The following is a 16,064-nucleotide window of genomic DNA, read 5'->3' on the forward strand; positions in this document are numbered from 1 at the left end:
TACCGAGTACTGTACATTGTATTTTATTTCTTTTTGTCATTTTAACTAAATGTCAATAAAGGTATTTCAATATAAAACTTAAAAAAATCAAAACCAAAGATCTTGTTCTGTAGCGCCGTAGGAAACGATGCGCTGCTGACATTTTCATGGGCGAATCCATTAATTTTGCAAGGGGTGATTCAGTCCCCTTTTTTAGTTTTACATCGTTTCTTGAATACATTTCAAGAACAAAATATATATTGTGACGTTGAACAACTCATTATTTAATAAAGAAATATTTCGAACACCATAACAAGTATTAGTCGTCATTTTTCTTTTTTTAATCAGCAGAAATATTGGTGATTATTGTTCCCAAGAAAAAACACCACCCCTTCATAACCACAAATGGTGTGGTCCGCTGGGGAATTAAGCATGCTCCATGGTAGCAGCTGCACTAGTCTCACGATGGAGGAATCCTCCATGGTATCACGTACGGCTGGTCGCAAGCGTCTAAGACAGCTTTCACCGTACTTTTTACCGCTCGGTTTTGGTTTCGGTTTGTTAATAACTTTATTAATTGATAATTCATTTCAGCAACACATCTCTTCTTGTACCAGTACATTAAATACACATGTGAATCTTATTTTTATTCTTCAAGGCTTGGCGTATAAGCCGCCCTGCGTATAAGCCGCAGGAGAGTCCGCATGAACTTTTCACGTGCGTGCGCTCGGAAAGGTGAGACTTCAACTCTTCGCACTATTATTTTTACATTTCGTGCTTCTCATGCATCGCAGTTGCTTGCAATTTTGTTTCAGTGCGCTGTCGCTGTTTTTTATTATATTATTATTAATAATATCGATATCAAACATTCGTACCGATATATCGTATCGTGAACGAATGTATTGCGATGCACCGATATATATCGATGTATCATTTCAGCCTTACCTTAGACCTTATACTTCATATTTTTTATACAATTTCCTTAAAACATAAGTAGTGACTATCAAAGGTTATTAATATCACTCAATCTGAAAATAAAAAGAAAACAAAAGTCCCCCACTTGTATTATTCAGGGGTGTGAGTGACCTCTGACAAAAATAGCTGAAAACAGCTGAAAAAGGTGTAAAAAAAGCTGAACTTTGGAAATCCCCAATACTTTTGTACACAGCAAGTGAGGGAAAATAGCTGAAATCCAAAACAAAAATAGCTGAAATCAGCTATAAAGCTGAGATTTCACACCCCTGATTATTGTCCATTCAGCCCTAAAAAAATTGTCGTGCGTCAATTTTGATCTGTTGAGTTAATTTCTTTTTTCTTTAAAATTTTCTGTAGCACAAGGGCACCAAGGCAAATGATGTAACACCATATTGAGAACTCAAACAAACAAAGCAGTACCACTTTGCTATTTTTTCCCAAGCTTGGATGGTACGGACAAAGAATATTTTTTTAAACGCATCACTACATCAAGTCCAGAACTTTGGTCTGACCAGAGACCCACTATTTTTCTTTTTTTGCCTCACGGCCTGTGCGCAATTCTGTCTCATGTTGGATGAATGCCCCATACATAGAGTCCCCAATTTTCGGACTAGGCATGAAGTTGATGAACCAAGGACTTCTCAATTCCTACTAGGATAACTGAGATTACAACTTGAAATAAAAAGGAATCAAACCAAACAAGCAGTAGGATCTGAACCAAAAACTTTTCAATTCATTCAAGGATAACTAAGGCTACACCTTGGAACAAAAGAGGAATCGAACCAAGGTCAAACCCATACAGGACTCAAACTTGCTACTTACTTTATCATCAATGGTGTCAATCTTAGTCACCACAGCTCCGTCAATCAGTGGAGGTTGATCCATGTCTCAATGGTGTGCTCGATTGATTGCCTCGTCCACTGCTTCGTTACCACCCAAATGACTCCCCAACCAAGAGAACTTACTTAGACTGGTGGATTTTTATCAGCTGTTTGAGCAAAAAATAACAGTAATCATAGGAAAATGAGACATTTTCTGTCTTTGTGCAGTTCTCTCTAATACTAGTGTTTAAAAATTTCCAACATTCAAAAAGGTGTCATTACATTGAGAGAAGTCTGCTTTAGGTTGACATCATTTTTTAGAAATAAAAAAAAAATTTGATTCTAATTTGATCAAAACAAAACAGGGGCCCTACACTACTATACATGATGATGATAAGATGATGATACTGATATTAACAACATAAATCTGGGACTGCATGCATGCACTGAGCATGCTGAGAATTAACATTCCCAATTGTGTTAGGAAAATAACTCAGCATTTTTTTTTTGACTCTCATTCGTGTCCATAGACTTTTACTTTAGGTAGTGGATATTTTGCCGGAGGTAACGCCGGCAATCTAACGTTTACTTAAGGTTTGCCGGCGGCAATCCATATCAACAGAGGGCGCTGTACTCTTTAAGATAGGGCTGAATTATAACATGTTATTAAATTCCCACCAAAGTTGTGTAGCACAGTTGGTGCAGTAGTTAAGCAATGGCTCTAGTGAGTGGGATGTCCCGAGTTCGAATCCTGAACCCCGCAACAATTTTAAGGGTTTTTTTTCCCATCCCCAAATAAATAAGAATATTTTTCTTTTATTATTTTAATATGTCTCAAACATTTACTTTTTCTTTTTCAGATTTGTGGCTCTGGAGGATTTTTTTTTAAAGGGAAATAAAGTCCGAAATTATAAAATGGTCTGATTCCCATCTTGTAAATACAAAAATACAACGATAATATTGGCATGGAGCCAGACTAAAATTTGTCACCGGAAAATGTTTAAGTACAAAAAAACAGTAACTGCGCATGTTCAGTGCATATCCACTGCCTTTACTTTATACACACGCAAACTCACACATTCTGGAATTTGTATTCCTGTGGAGACATTTCTTTGTGCTGGAATTTACTACCGTACGGAGACATGAACACAATAGGGAACAAAAGATTGTATACGTCTCCAGAAGAACATTTCTAAAGTCTAGATGAATACGTCTCCACAAGAATTTCACGAAATAGATATATGGATTTTACTCAAAAACTAGGAATTTCCAAGGTAGGTTGATTTGTCGCAGATGGAAGAGTTTTAGAAAAGGGATATTTAGTCCAAATTTCAGCCCCGGAAATTAATTCTGGTTAAAATAAGAGCATTTTGAAACTTCAATTTCACACTCGAAAACTTTACTACACGAGAACACCCTAACACACATACACACACACAATCGCAGAAGTGTCGTCAGCTCAGGATGCAACATTTTTTCCAGTAAGGCAAACACTGACATCAAGGCAATTCTTCTACCTTGGGAAAATTAGTTGACTTCCCCCACTGCACCGCCGTCATGACATGCGAAATGATGCGATCGGCGATGACATTGCTAAGGCTCATCCAACAACAACAGAAAATGATCATCAAGCCCACGTGAAGGTTTGCAAGCTACACATGCCAGAAGTAAACGCGAGTTCATCCAAAGACTCCTCAATATTCCAAAGGAACGGAGAGACAGAGGTTTACACCATGTCTGCAGTCCTATGAATATTAGAAATACGATAATGAAATAAGAGCATGAAACTGGAGTGGGAGGGTCTCAACCAAAGACCCATAATCACAAACGCAGAAAAGTACACAAACTATCCACAACAAGACAGCTGCGTGTTTGGCAATTAAACTGTGTTTGGCGCCCTCAATATTGAGGGCGCCAAACACGTTTCATTGACTGCATGCACCAAACCCATGACCAAACCCATTTGATCTCCATACGCAGACAAACCATTGTACACAGTCTGAGATCAATGGCACAAACCACCAAAGACATAAACGCACAAACCAAGCTGTGTAGAAAACATGTACCTGCGTTTCCCCAAGAGCGGATCCAAAACACAATTTATTTTTTAGGGGGGGGGGGGGCAAAAAACATTTGGTCCCCCAAAAAGTGACTCAAAAAAATTACGGCGTGGGGTTCGGGGCCCTTAAGAGCCCCGAAAAAACTTTTGGATTCTAGATGCTCTGTGGTGCGATCCGGAGGAAATTTCTGACCAGTTTAACCAACGTTTTAGGAGGAAAAGATGGTGGTGTACTCAGTGCCTGCTTTAATTGCGACGTCACATAAAAACAAAAACAAAAATGGTTTCGTTTTGAAAAAAAAAACAATTTTGGTACCCCCAAAAGAGGGTCAAAAAGTTACAACATGCCATATCTGCGTTTTCCTCACTAGCACTAGCGCATACGAGCATAGGGGCGTAGAAAACATGCCATTAGTGCGTATCACTCGAGCATTAGTGAATTACTACACAGCCGCAGATCGTGTACTTGTTCATGTTTGTATATGTGCATAATGGTAGTCTGGTTCCCAATCCAAAAGATTCTGACCATTTGTCACCAGTTCTATTTCTGACGAATTGATGAAGGGGGAATTTATTTGCTTATTTCTCATATTATACACAACTTTTATAATTATATCCAGTATGTTTTAATCCCATGCGAATTATATTTGCGTTTGTCCGATTGTTTGTATGTCTCTGTATTTGTCAAGTTGTCATTTCGGTTTTGTTTTGTCAAGGCATCGCCATATAAGCCCCCGGCTTCGGAAGATGCCCCCATAATTGCCTTTTTTATGGTCCTTTCTTGCTTAGATATTTCCATGAATATTTAGAATAATATTACTTTAATTATATTACTTATTAATTTATTTGTTACATTGTCTTGTTTTCTTTTTGGCATTATGGAAATAAATGTTGATTGAGTATGTCTGCATGTTTGCATGCTTCGACTCCGTTTAATAGTGCCCCTGTTGACTACATGCAATTCTGCATAATGTATTGATATAATTAAAACGGTACGAGTTTATTGAGTAGTTTCAAATCTTCAAAGAGCTGACATACCAACGAATAAACAAAAACCCTGTTTCGAGTTATTCGCATTTGAAGTTGGAAATTTTTCTGGGCGTCGTATTTCACCCTTAATAGTTCGATAATAACGATAATGTATATTCGAAATGAAATAGGAAACTTAATTTCAATCCAATGTGATATGTTGTTTTTGAGTTTTCGTCTCCACAAAGTGTGTCAAAAGAGACTCAAATTCGGAATGAAGTTTTCGTGATTTAACCGCTTTAGGCCTATTTTCTTTAAATCATATTAAATGTATTCTTTTACAGTTCACGCCCATTTTCAAACGGGTTGTGACAAATGTTATGGTTAATAACCGTCTGCAATTTCAAACCAATGCAATATGTTGTTCTTAAGTTTATCGTCTCAACAAAGAGTGTCAAAAGAGAGTAAAATTCGGAGTGAAGTTTAATTAAATTAAACGCTTAGGCCTATTTTTTCTTTGAATCATATTAAATGTATTCTTCCACGGTTCACGTCAATTTTCAAACGGGTTGAGACAAATGTTATGGTAAATAATCGTTCGCAATTTCAATCCAATGTGATATGTTGTTTTTGAGTTATCGTCTCCACAAAGTGTGTCAATAGAGACTCAAATTCGGAATGAAGTTTTCGTGATTTAACCGCTTAGGCCTATTTCCTTTAAATCATATTAAATGTATTCTTCCACAGTTCACGCCAACATGATTTTCAAACGGGTTGTGACAAAATGTTATGGTTAATAACCGTTCGCAATTTCAAACCAATGCAATATTTTGTTCTTGAGTTATCGTCTCAAGAAAGAGTGCCAAAAGAGAGTAAAATTCGGAGTAAAGTTTTCTTAATTAAATTATGTATAAATGCTTAGGCCTATTTTCTTTAAATCATATTAAATGTATTCTTCCACGGTTCACGTCAATTTTCAAACGGGTTGTGACAAATGTTACGGTAAATAATCGTTCGCAATTTCAATCCAATGTGATATGTTGTTCTTGAGTTATATCTCTCCCCAAAGTGTGTCAAAAGAGACTCAAATTCGGAATGAAGTTTTCGTGATTTAACCGCTTTAGTCCTATTTTCTTTAAATCATATTAAATGTATTCTTTTACAATTTTCAAACGGGTTGTGTCAAATGTTATGGTAAATAACTATTTGCAATTTCAAACCAATGCAAAATTTTGTTCTTGAGTTATCGTCTCAACGAAGAGTGTCAAAAGAGAGTAAAATTCGGAGTGAAGTTTTCTTAATTAAATTAAACGCGGGCATATTTTCTTTAAATCATATTAAATGTATTCTTAAACGGTTCACGTCAATTTTCAAACGGGTTGTGACAAATGTTATTAAACATAATCGTTCGCAATTTAAATCCAATGCAATATGTTGTTCTTGAGTTATCGTCTCAACAAACTTAGAGTGTTGTATTTTTGTTTAATGGGCAGATTGTGGCCGCGTGCTGACTGTGGTTGTGTAGGGCGCCCTCTTAAAGCGTTTAATTTAATTAAGAAAACTTCACTCCGAATTTTACTCTCTTTTGACACTCTTTGTTGAGACGATAACTCAGGAACAACATATCACATTGGATTGAAATTGCGAACGATTATTTACCATAACATTTGTCACAACCCCTTTGAAAATTGACGTCAAACGTGGAAGAATACATTTAATATGATTTAAAGAAAATAGGCCTAAGCAGTTAAATCACGAAAGCTTCATTCCGAATTTTAGTCTCTTTTGACACTCTTTGTTAAGACGATAAATCAAGAACAATATATCGATTTGGGTTTCAAATTGCGAACGATTATCAACTATAGCATTTGTCACAACCCATTTGAAAATTAACATGAACTGTGGAAGTATTCATTTAATACGATTTAAAGAAAATAAGCCTAAGCGTTTAATTTAATCACGAAAACTTCATTCCGAATTTTAGTCTCTTTTGACACTCTTTGTTTGAGACGATAAATCACTGAAGAACAGCATATTGATTTGGGTTTCAAATTGCGAACGATTATAAACCATAACATTTGACACAACCCGTTTGAAAATTGGCGTGAACCGTGGAAAAAAAATACATTTAATATGATTTAAAGAAAATAGGCTTGAGCGTTTAATTACGAGCAATTCATTCCGAATTTTAGTCTCTTTTGACACTCTTTGTTGAGTGTCTTGTAATTGTACCCCTAGGTAACCTTGAGTAAGGTCAGTACCCACACGCACACTGTATTTTTTTGGCTAAATCATTGAGAGCATGTCCAAGTGATCATGCGCAGTCAGTTTAGTTGCGAATGTGAAACTTTTATTTTCTCTGTGTACAGAATACGTGCGTGTAAGTCCCATTCGTTCTAGAATTTGTTTTGAATTCCTTTACATTTTTTTGGTCATTTAATATTTCGAGATGACCACTGGTTTAAGGTTTTTCACGCATCCCATTCAGTTAAGTTAGTGTGTTCTTATGACCGGGTGCGGTTGAGAATTATGAGCAATCATGCCCTTTAATTGCCCCCCACACGACCAATCTCCTGACTCGAGCATGCACGTGTATACAAACCAGTTCCTGCCCTGATTCTTGTTTCTGACTTAAGAATAATGTTCTCGGTATAAAACACGTAATCTCACTAATAGTACATGTAATGTAATCTCACTTTTTAACGTTTTTGTAGTTGGTAATTTTAATACAAAGTTGGCTCTAAATAAAGAAGCGAAGAAGACCTCGATGCGAGAATATCTTGGAGTGCTACCCTTTGCACTTTTGATAAGTTAGCCTAGGAACGAGTGCGGACTTCCTCAAGTCATTTTCTCGTGAGAGACATTCCTAACTCCTTGTCGCAATCATTTTGCGAATGATTGCTCTGTTGGTACAGAACACGGAGTCCCCAGGTCACGCTTTGAGGAGTCCGGGTCATCGGTTCGATTCTTCGCCCGGCCTGTTCCTGCATGCTTCTCACCACCACCCCTCTCTGTTTGGACCACCGTTCGCTGGAATGTCAAAATGTACTAAAAAGGACTATAACAAATGAAAAGCTAACTGCAAAATAACAAAACAAACAATTGTTTTTCAAACGGCTGCTTTATTTACTAATAAAGGACAGCTTCGAAAATATATTATGTACACTTTCTTTAAAGACAAAGTATTAAGCAGTGTCTTGTAAATGTTCATTATTTTGTAGCTGCATACGTGAACTAGGATCAATAAACTTTTGCTGCAATAGATGCCCTTCCCTTATTGTTGGACACAAATTAATTGTTAACATCAATTCAACATTTTCCAGTTATTTTAAACATACAAACATTTAAGTCAAACTAAAGAATCCTTCCAACTACTTCACCTGCAAAATTGCAAAACTGCACAACTATGCATTGGGGCTACTGTGACTGATCAAAAGATTCAATATTACATAATGAAACCTAGCCTCCGTAGTTTGTTTTTCATTTTATAAGTAAAACCTTCAATACAAGTGATAGAGATCAGTCTGAGACCAGACATGGACAGAATGGAGACTCTGACACCGGAATAGATTATCCTTGTCCAAGTCTAGTATACAAACTAAAGTTGAAAAAAAAAGAAAAAAGATCTTTAAGAATTTCGAAACTCTTAACACCAAAGTAAAGAGATCGAAAGAGTTCCATACCTTCACATCACTCTACACCTATGTACAAACCCTATCAAACTATTCTAAAAAATTCCAGGTGTTTTGTTTTTCAGTACTTGCTTTCATATTTTCCATGCTAAATCTGACTTTTTAGGGCATGTTATCGCTTTCTGATGGCTGATAGGTCACTGCAGGGACAAATTAGTGATATCCACCTATGGAATTCTTCCCAAAGAGATTTGCAAATATCATTAATGCAAATGGATAAACAAAACTGGCAAACTCTACCATTTTCATAACATTCGCAATATCTTCACTCTGATATTGTTTAAAATAAATATAATTTCATTAAAAATCTGCTTTGAGAATTGTTTGTAAATTGTGCAGTTATCTTTGCAAAAACAGTCATATTCACGCAACTGAATCCAAAGAATCATAGGCCACTTCTCCTCTGTAGTAGAGCAATAACACAAATCAAAGCTGAAATTTGCAAATAAAAAGGCAACATGCATGGGTTTCCTACAAGCATTGAACACATACTTGTATTTAAACAAACAAAAAATGTCTGTCAACGAAAGCACAGGATGCATTGAGGCCAACCCAAATTACACAATACTGTGCACATACAAAATACAGCAGTCAAACAAGGTATTTTCTGAGGAAGCTCAACAACATTGGTTTTTAGCATTTTTTTCCACAACATGATGGACTGTTCCTAACCTTGCCAGGACATTTTTGTTCTGTGTTATTTGGACCTTAATTCGTTTAAAAATTTGACAAAGTTTGAAACACAAAGCTCATAAATACTGTCGAAACCTGTTGGACCACTTTTCAGATCATCTAGTATCTAATGAAAGGCCTCACACACTACTCGACTGCCTTTGAGATATCTGAAATTGGCCCAATTTGAAATTTGAGTCCTTTCATTTAAATGGCTGTTTCTCTGGACTGGGGTTTCAAAATGAGATGGGATAAAGATCATTGTTTAGAGTATTTACATACAGTGAAACGCCGCTATAACGAACATTGCAGGATCAACAGAAATTGTTCGTAAACGGTATAGCGATTTTAAGCTGCCGGTGCTCCGGTACCCGCCCATCATAACTTCACCCTGCATGCCTGGTAGTTACTGAAAGACGACTTTGAACACGTGCTAACTATTGAATCATGTAATTACACATTTTTTGAGCTTACTAACTACAGCAATGGGTTGCTATTCCCTTCTATTGGGGAAATAATAGCCTCTTGTCACTCTTATATTGACAATTTTCAACAGCAATGTTCGGTACATTTTGTACACAAAAACGGGAGCCAAGGACGATGTTCGGTATAGCCGAATGTTCGGTATAGTGGTGTTCGGTATAGCGAACGTTCCACTGTACCTTCAGACTCTATGGATTTGTTTAGACAACAAAACAGTGGTAGTATTTTCAATATTTATGGATTGACTGCTACATTTTACTGGCACACACTGTACAGGTAAACCATTCACCTATCATAAACAATTTATGATTACCAACGTTTCTGCAATAAAAAAAAAGATGATTCAAGGTTTTACTACAATTGTTGTCAAAGAAGCTGCAGTCCATGAAATAAAAAGTACTGAAAATACTAATATGATGCTAATTACCAAGGTTCCACAACAACATCTGATTGGCTAAAAAAGTATTTTTAACTTTGTTTCTACATCTAGAATGCAATCAAAGTGTTATCGAAGAGCTGGCACTAGTCTAAACACTGCTAATACTATTTACACTATTTACATGAAACCCTCATTGTGCTTGGCACTTTTAGGCTTCAGATCATTTTTCACATTTTCCACAATAAATTATGTTTTCAACAAGTTTTGCAAACTTGCGACAAGAACTTGTTTAGATGGAAATACTGTTATTTCACACAACGATCAAGGCTTTATACAACTCATTAAAAGAAAAAATACAAAAACCAATAAGGGAACAGTTAAACAAAAATAACCAAAACAAACTTTAAAGGACAAAAAGTAACTCAATAAAATGTTCAACCCCCCCCCCTCCCAGAAAAAAAACATATTGCATTGATGTGCAAATTTTCAAAAAGTTAACCAAAACACAAGTTCTCTACTTTACGTCTTACATACACACAGTAATGGCTGATTTCTTGCTCTCCAAAGTGATGACTTCAATTCAGAGGAATCGAAACACTGAGATTTCTTGACAATAGAGTTTTGTGAAAAACAAAATCTGGTGTAATGACTTGCTCAGAATGCTTGGAACATTTTAACTTTGATTTTGTCCAGACCAAAGACACTGTTGCTAATCACATGATTCAGGGCAAGCTTTTGCGTAGTCTCGCAAATGGCTTATTAGTGGATAGGAGCAGGATGTACTGGCTAGTAATTTTCTGGTATAGTTCAGTGATGCAATGTTGGCAAATTAGGCTCTTAAAGATTTTCACCAGACTTGGTCCTTTGGCATGATGAAGCTCAAGACATCAAGGCTTAACACAGCCCATGCATATCAAACTGTCAAATGCTGTGACACAGCAATGAGTTGGTATATGTACATGTATTTCAATACTGGTTTTTTTTTTTTTGGCTTCAAGCGTCAATTAAATATAATTGTTTTATCGTGTGCTTAGATACTGTAATTTCATTGGTCTAGGGCAGCCACGTGTTTGGACAATAAAAAAATGCACGTCACACACTGAGGGTGATATTGCACTGCATTCACTGCGCATGTTGTGCATGCTTGTGGAACCTGCCAGCGCACTAGCTTTGCACAATGAGAACTGCAACATCAAACGCTCAGTTTCATGTCCAGCAGGACATCAAAACTTTCATTTATCAAAGGTAACATTGCAGTGATACAATTTATTTCTCACACAGTTAGTTGCAACCATTTATCTGTTTGAGTTAAGCCAAAAAAGTAATAGTTCTGCTTCCGTTTACTCTACCTACCCTATTTTGCCAGACCCTACCCTGATTTTTGGGGGAAAAATAAAAAAAAAAACAACTAAAAACCATCAATTACTACTACCTTTTCCCCTTGACTACACACAGATACCTCTATATGATTGTACAGTGGGTTTCTAGGCCCCAACCAACATATGATTCAAGTAAATGAAAGCAATTATCAAAACAAAAGATCAGCTTGAAATATGAAATACCCAGTTGTTTATTTCCATGTAGGACTGTAGAAGTTGATGCTGTTTTTCTTTGCCCAGTTGCTGAAGACGCATCTCTCAGTTGCTAATCGTTGTCCTCCATGTTCAATATTCTCATGGTAGTCATACACCATACATTCTGGTAGTGATGGGGTCTTGAAGTAACTGTATGGGACTGTACTGTCCGGGTTCAACCTGAGACAGCAGTTGGGAGGCAAAATACAATGAATAATAAATAGCTGTTCCTTTCCTAGAAATTTGCTAGAATCTTTCTTATGAACATAACAGCTACAAATCTAAAGATACCATCCGTGCAAGAACTGTTCTTTGTCTGAACTCACAACCAAAGTTCCTCATGGGACAATACCACTGCAAGCACACCATCTGTTGCAAGCCTATCATATTGTACTCCCAGTCAGCACACAGTCAAAGAAGGTCAACTTGTATGTAAGTCTATATCCACTAAGCTTCTATTCATATGCCGTACTAAACTTTGGAGATAAAAAAATGGTTGGTAGGAGGAGCTATCCTTGATTCTGCAAAATGTTCGCCAACAAATTACACAGATCCATTGCAGACATGAGGACATGGGCACAACTAGACATTGATCTGAATGACAGACTGGTGGAGGGTCGGCCAGCAGGACAGTGAAAATGTGAACCTTGTCTGTAACTCACTTTCAATTTTGTATTTTTTCCATTTATTTGATGTCCTGTTCTGTTATTCCATTTATTGCCTTCACTATCCTGAGGCCCATTGTTGCCATTGTGTTGACAGCAAAAAATCCTATCCTGAACATTGTGCTGGTAGTGTATTTGGGTAGTCACAAAGACAGGCAAGTATCCTTTTCATGCATGGCTGAATATCAGTTTACTGACTATAGTCAATACCCAGACCAACTATTGGCTGAAGAGAGAAACTGGTAACCTTTCCCGTTAAGTGGGAGATCGGTCATTTTTTTTACTCAACCTGTACAGTCGTAATTTTAAAACTTCGCTCTTTGCATTCCCATTTATATTAAATGTGGTTATGGAAACTTAACAACAGTAATTAAACATTTTGCTCTCATCTTTTTAGACCCACCTGCAATAGTCTTGTGGTGACATCCCATAAACTTTAATATCACTACAAACATCCTTCATGATCTGCAGAGCATAGAAACCGGAAGAAAACTCTGTACCTGACGATATCCTAAAAACAAGGAAGAAAAGAATACTGTTAGGTTCATATTCATGACACCCTGTGTCAAGTAAAAATGGAAAAAAAAAATCTGAAACAGCTCTCTGCAATTAGTTGACAAGCTTTTCAAATAAATATTCTTACAAAACTTGCAAAATAACATAGACTTTGCTTGTACTCAAAGTTTTCTCCACGTTACTGTTGGGATTTTAATTATTTGATATGACTAAGGAGCATGAATCTTGTGAATCTTCATCAAATATTTCAGGTTGAGATTGGAAGGAACTGACACATCACCATGCAGAGGGGTCGAGGGTTACTTAGGGGGCCAGTCTGTGCTAGCATTTGCCTACAAATAAAAATAATAATGAAAATAATGAGCATTTATAAAGCACCGGTATCCGCCAAAAGCAGCACTGATGGCGCTGCACTGCATAACAAACAGAAAATAAGAATAAAGAAATGAATATAAGAACAAAAGCACCCCGATAAAATTGCTGAAATTAGAAAAAAGCCAACAAATTTTCCGCTGAATAATTACAAAGAAAAAATACTCGGCAAAAATCTGACCTTGTTTTGCCGGTGTACCTCTCATAGTCGGCATTCATTCACTGTTGACAAGACTGGAAGGTTTGTAGAAGTCTAGCTTGGGATACTTGCTGGACAGATGACTGACTAACTTTGGCAGAGAACCAAATGAGAAGACGTGATCAGGTCCATGGATGAACACAGTCGACAAGGATGGATGATTGTCCAATAGGGTACTTGCATTGGCTATAACCTCTTGCAGACTGAAATAAAGGCAACGTATAATGGTTAAACCCAAATGTTCTAGCACTGGTTCCAAGAAGTCAACAATTGTGAAAGACAGTCACTCCTGTAATGCTAACCTTATAAATGATGCTCCACATCCACAATGAACAATGAAACATAAAAAGAAAGCCAGCATTGTATGGCAGCTATCTCCAATCTTTGATGACAACTGACATTTTTCAGATATTGAATTGACATTTTTCAGATATTGTTGTGACCTACCCTCCTTGGGATACAACTCTAGCAGTAGTCCTACGCCCCACATCCAGTTCATAAGCCAAGGTTGGTGCGGCATTTAATCTGAAGACACAATCCCCCTCATCAATCTCATCTCCTAGTCTAGAGCCAAGAATGTGACCTAGAATGGAATGCAAAACATTGATAAGATGCATTGTCAAAGAAGTTTTCTTGTCTTCATTTGACAAAATTATCAAACCCATTTTCCTGAAGAACGTTTATTAAGCACATTAAATTGAACAAAAATCCAACAATTTCGAAAAGTACAACAAAGAAAATTGACTGGAGTGGCGTTTAAACCAGCGACCTCTAGATAAGTGTTCCAATGCTCTACCAACTGAGCTATCTGGCCCTTTGTTGGCAGTTCCCCAATTGTCCCTGTCTTTGTTCAAGGGGAATTAATTAGAAGCCATAAACTTGTGGTTCAATTAAACAAATATCAAACAACATACATGTACTATGAAACCTGCTGAACACCAAGGTCATTTATTCACTCTCAGATCAACACATTCCAACATAAATTTCCCACTTCCCAACACTCTATTTAACAAGAATTGAGATGTGATACACTTCCTTCCATCAAATACATGATTCTCACCTGAATTTGAGACAAGGGAGCATGTCCCACATTGAAGCATCTCTCCCCTGTTAGTCTCCTGCTCAAGCGAGGTGAATCTACCAGATTCATCAACCACCTGCGCCGATGAAGAATGCCGATATTCATTCAGAATTTCTCGTCGTGCGATCAGCTTGGGACGGTTGCTTTCTACTAGCAGCCTACGACTCTCGTATCTTTCACGCATTCCAAGGGGCATGGGATCGACTTCGTGGATGTGGTACGTCGGCCCACGAATTTCCTTGGTAGTGACATGGCGTGGGACAAGCTTGTGTTTGTAAGGAACGCTGGACTGAGCATAGATGTACATGTAGATGATGACATATTGAAAACACAGCACCACAAAGAACATGGAAACCAACTTCTTGATTCTTGATATGGAAAACATCTTGCCAGACACTGGAAAGACAAATGTGGAGGAAAAAATGACTTGTTAACAATAATCTAGAAGAAAAAAAAGGATGGAACGCATCAAAAATCCCCCCCCCCCCCAAAAAAAAAAGGATCTGAGGCAGAAGGCAGGCATGCATATCCACAGCCGGAGAAAACTGTTGATTCAAGTTTCAAACGTTTGATTTATTTAATCAAATTAGGTTTTGCCCTTCAGTCACCGACGTTTATGATTTATTTAAACCTGAACACATTTCATAATCACAGTCAACAGAGCAAAGGACTCAATGCACAAACCATGGAGGTGGGAATAGCCATACAAACCAACCACCTCCATGAACCAACTGAAAAAGAACAACTATCATCTGAATAACTACTCTTGACAATATTAACCCAGCCCAGTTGTTAACCTCGGGAAATTTGCATACAACTGGATTACTCCCCACACCCAGCTAGCTGTGCACCCCACATAAACTGTGGACACTTCAATGCCTTGAGAAAGGGTGTCAAGTCTAGCCTCTCAATATCAACAATGGGGATTAGCTAACAATGGTCATCTACAGACAGTATTAAACTCTTATACAATAGAGCAAGGACCAGTGTTTGCTTATGCAAGTCTGACAGTGAGAGTGGTCTATAAAGTAGGCTACTCAAGTTTGTAACATAGCTTACAGGATCATTATATTGATGCTAGAAGATCGGATAAAATAAGTATATGCAGTAAGCCCAGTCAATTCAAGATTTGGTAGTGTTTATTTACAAATGGCAAAATAGCAAAGTCTGTGTTTGATGCTATTTTTTGCAAATAAATTATTCAACCTCAATACTTTTTCAAGAAAAAGATGTACATGTGCTACTAGTAGTAGCCTAGGTAGGGTTTATTTCCCAGAAACCCAAGAATGGTTTTGTACTGACAATAAATAACTGCACCCCAGCCCTCACAGAAAACTATATTCGCGTTTTTTTTTTCTTTTCTAAAGCGCGCCAATTATTCACATGACCGAATCTGAAAGCTGGACTGAGAATGGCTGCTGGAAAGTCAGTCATGCAAACAGCACGTGTAGCCTACCGCCCTCAGCAGTACAATACAGGGCTAGCCAGCCAAGCCGGGATAGCTGCGTGATATTTCATCATCCATAACCCACACATCAAGGTCCCCACTCTCAATGCTTACACTCAGTAATGTATGCTATGCAGTTGTATTAGCCCAGGGCACATTCATTGACTGTGAAACATACAAC

The 16,064-nt window shown here is 37.3% G+C and overlaps 1 long non-coding RNA gene and 1 pseudogene across 1 annotated transcript; both read right to left on the reverse strand.

Moving 5' to 3' along the window:
* Window positions 1-969: 969 nt before the first annotated feature.
* Window positions 970-3,666, reverse strand: LOC119722838. Its single transcript, XR_005270484.1, has 3 exons — window positions 3,293-3,666; window positions 1,777-1,942; window positions 970-1,007 (listed from the first exon to the last, which is right to left on the reverse strand). It is a non-coding gene; the product is annotated as an uncharacterized LOC119722838 (long non-coding RNA).
* Window positions 3,667-8,005: 4,339 nt separating this feature from the next.
* Window positions 8,006-15,175, reverse strand: LOC119722844 (annotated as a pseudogene).
* Window positions 15,176-16,064: the final 889 nt, after the last annotated feature.

Source organism: Patiria miniata, unplaced genomic scaffold (genome assembly GCF_015706575.1).
Source record: "Patiria miniata isolate m_02_andy unplaced genomic scaffold, ASM1570657v1 HiC_scaffold_1, whole genome shotgun sequence".
NCBI lineage: Eukaryota > Metazoa > Echinodermata > Asteroidea > Valvatida > Asterinidae > Patiria > Patiria miniata.